The following is a 3,758-nucleotide window of genomic DNA, read 5'->3' as shown; positions in this document are numbered from 1 at the left end:
GCTGCTGAATCACGGCGCCGGACGCCGCGCTCGGACTCTTAGCTAACTTGGGGCCGAGGAGCCGGCGCGGAAAAGTGAGCGGACGCGCACCGAGAGGGAGCCGGGGCCGGTTGTCATTTCCCTCTCCCACAACCCGGGTCGCGGGACTTGGGGGTGGGAGCGGCGACCGGTCCCTCCAAGCCGTGCATGCCCGATATATTCTTAGCTTTTTGTGCTATTCGCCAGCGACGCGTCACAGAATGTGTTCTGAGAGTGACATTTCCAGGTCCGCAGATTCGGCGGCCTCGTGCCCATCCTCCCGGACTGTGCAGGAGGGCCGGACGCGCTGCGGCCGATGCGCTGGCCTCCCGGGGCAGGGAGAGGACGCTGCTCTCGCCACCCCGGCCCCCACTCGCCGTGGCACTGCCGTCCCGGCTACCCCACTCCAACCTGGCCGGGCAAGGCACTACCACTCCGACCCGTAGTCCTCCCCGGGCCGGGCCCTAGGCCACTCCACGCCGCGCAAGACCGCGCTGCGCACGACTGCAGCACTCTCTCAAGATTTTAGCACAGATATTGTTGAAATTAGGCCGTTAACAAAATGGAAGTTGAACAGTGTGCTGTTTCTTTACTTTTGACTCAACTCCAATAGTTTTATTTTGTTTTCAAACAAAAGGTCTTTAAGTGTAGTCACACTTAAATAGAAGGCGGGGGATAATTTCTGGGAGGGAAATAGTCTGGTTGGATATATCATATTTCCAGCTGGCATTCTACACTTTCTTTTTTCCTTTTAATGGAGAATTTTAATATTAATTCGTGAGTCTTTCATAGAGCCCAGTTTGAATGTATGCCAAGGCACGGTATGGTAGTTTGTCAGTAATAGGAAAAATTTTTTTTGTGTTTTTGGTGGGTTTTTTTTTTTTTTTTTTTTGGCTCACTTTACGTCTTAAGTAAATTTTTGTAGCCATCTGAACTTGAGTCCGGTCCTTTACTTAGAACACTGAAGAGTGAATGGTGGAAGTCATACTGTAAATGAACTCATAGTGTAAACTTGATTTTGGAAGAATGTAAAAATAATATTTTAAAATGTAGGCAAGAAATCCATTCTGAGTGTTCCATTACATATTCTTTGTATTTCACAGTATAGTCAATAATCCGTCCAGGGTATTTTTTTGGGACTTCTCCTGACTACATGTTCTCTGTTTAACCTTGTATCTTAATAGTTTTTGATCATTAAGTGCTTTGATCATGAATCAGATGATCATGGTCTAGAAAATTTGCCAGGTGTTTTTACTGTTGTCTACTGTTTTATGTGAGTGCTCAGATTTTTGTTGATATTAGGCCTAATGCATAATTGTTTGCAAACTCTTCAGGTAATTCTGATTGTTCCTTTATTTAGTGTTTATTTTGTGTATAATTAATGTCACCAGCCTTTCCAGGTAAGTTGTGATTTGCAGGGGCTGGAGTTTGGAGGGCAGGAGATCTTTACTGTTACTAAGCATAATTAACTCATATTTAAATATAGTCATAGGTTAATAACTTCATCCTAAGGCTTTTCTTTGTTCAGCGTACTTTGGTGTGCAGGTTTAGAACATTTTATTACCTTTTTCTTTTCTTTTTTATTCCTTAATTTTTAAAATTTGAATGTGAAGGAAAAAACTGAAAGTAAACTTTTGTTAGTGGTACGTGAACATACACATCTTCGTTTTTATACCTGTCCATATTGCTGGGGTTTTGTGTTGAGTTCAGTAGTTCATATTTCTTATTACCCAGTTATTTATAACTACTCCAAGCTGTGTATAACCCACTGAATCTTAAGTTTTAGTTAAAATAAGTACATGAACCTCACTCTTGAAACTTAACTGTTTTGAACAGCTTACTGGTAAGGAGTCGTTTTTGCTGTTTATGATCTAAAGTTTAAATAGTCAAAACGTTTTTGTTACTCTCTGTAAAGCTAATTTATGGCTTACAAAGACCTGAAATGGAGAAAATTTTTATATTAACTTAGTTCTTTTTAGGTCTAATTTAAATGACTTCAGACATTTAAATACCCTTTCAGGCAATGAGGTCAGAGAATAAATCAATATATATTTCATTCAGTAGTTATATTAACTTAGTATTTCTGAAAGCCAGATGTTGAAGACAGGCAGCTGACAGGTAGATGGACCATGGACCTAACTTCATTTAGGTCAGGAGGCAGGCAGAGAGAAACAAAGGGTTGAATTCTTCACAGTTCTGAGCCTCTGCTCCTTTGCATGACAGCTGCTATGCCTACAGCTGTGCATTGCATGTGGTGCCTTTCAGAGTTCATCAGCTCGCTGGTGGATCATGAAGCGTGTTCTGGGCAGTAAAAAGCCCCGATTCCTTTACATACAAAGCGGCCCCTTCTCTTCTCTCCCTCTCTGTGTCTCAGTCACCCATTGATCTAATGTCTGCTAAGCCCTGCCATGTGCCAGTCACTCTGCGAGGTCACACAGGGCAGTCAGTGAGCAGAACAGCAGCAGTAGCTTTTCTCCTGGCACCTGTGGAGACAGGAGCAGACAAATGTTCAATCAGTAAGTTGCTGATCAGTGCCTAGGTGGTTGGCATGGAACAGGCCCTCAATAAATATTTGTTGATGGGCAAACAAAGACTCACACAAACCTGTAATGAAGGAAGGGAACATAGTGCTATGAGAACACAGTTCATATTGTCTCTGACCAGGGAGCATGCAGTTTTGCCAGTGGCCAGAGACGTACATATGTTAGACACTTTGAACTGGAATTATGCATTCTTTCCTTTGTAAGTAAGCCTAACTTACATGTCTGAGAGCCCCTGTAATGAGATTGAACATGAGAAGTTCCTTGAACAGATTGAAACTTTTCAAGTGGAGAGGAAGGGAGGGTTTTTAGTGTTGGCTGTTTCAGGTTATTCTTATTTGCTCCACGGGAAGACTGTGATCTGTGAGGTAACACAGGCCAAATTTAGAAGTCTTTATCGTGTTGATTTCTGTTCCTTGTTAGCTACGGTGAAAAATGAGGGATTGAATGTGCTTGCTAGCAGTAAATGATGTTGGCACATGTTCTTTTTAAAATACAAAATGTAACAGCAGAATGTCTCGGCTGCATCAGAGCCTTACCCATAGTTCTTTTTACTCTAAAGAAACCGCAGTGTCTTAATGCTCCTGGGCTTAGTGGAAGGAATGAAGAACACGGAACTCGGGTTTTTACCAGATGTGTGACTGGGCAAACCATGTCTGGGGGTACAGTTTCTATAGATTTAAAAACAGGTGTCATAACGTGGAATGGCCCTTGTGCTACATAACCTCACTGGGTAGCTGTCAGGAGCCGGATAATAGAAAAGAACATCTCTGTGCAGCCTGTGGGTCCATGGTACCAGCAAGTGCCACTGACAGAATGTGGCTGACAGTTACTTATGTGGTTCTTGAGGAGCTACAGAATTGTGAGTTATTTAATCTGTCAGTGTTTATGGAGCACCTGTGAAAGCTCAAAGGAAGCTGGGGGTCCTCCGTCTCCCCTCTCATGGCAGGGCCGCAGTGTAGGCCACTTCACTCTAATTTTAGGCCTTATTTTAACCTGTTGACTTTCCAGTTCATAGCAAATTAGGAGGAGGAAATTAGAAGAGTTATTTGTAGCATCAAGTAGTTGTATTGCTGATAGCTAGACAGTTAAGACAAAGTTTATAACAAAAACATTAATGAACTATAAAGAGCACAGTTCCATGAGATCACTTAACAGGGTCACATAATCTTTTCTAAAAACTATAAATAGTCCCCGAGT

The sequence above is a fragment of the Bison bison genome, unplaced genomic scaffold (genome assembly GCF_000754665.1).
Source record: "Bison bison bison isolate TAMUID 2011002044 unplaced genomic scaffold, Bison_UMD1.0 scf7180017864289, whole genome shotgun sequence".
Taxonomy (NCBI): domain Eukaryota; kingdom Metazoa; phylum Chordata; class Mammalia; order Artiodactyla; family Bovidae; genus Bison; species Bison bison.
Note: the sequence above shows the minus strand (reverse complement) of the source record.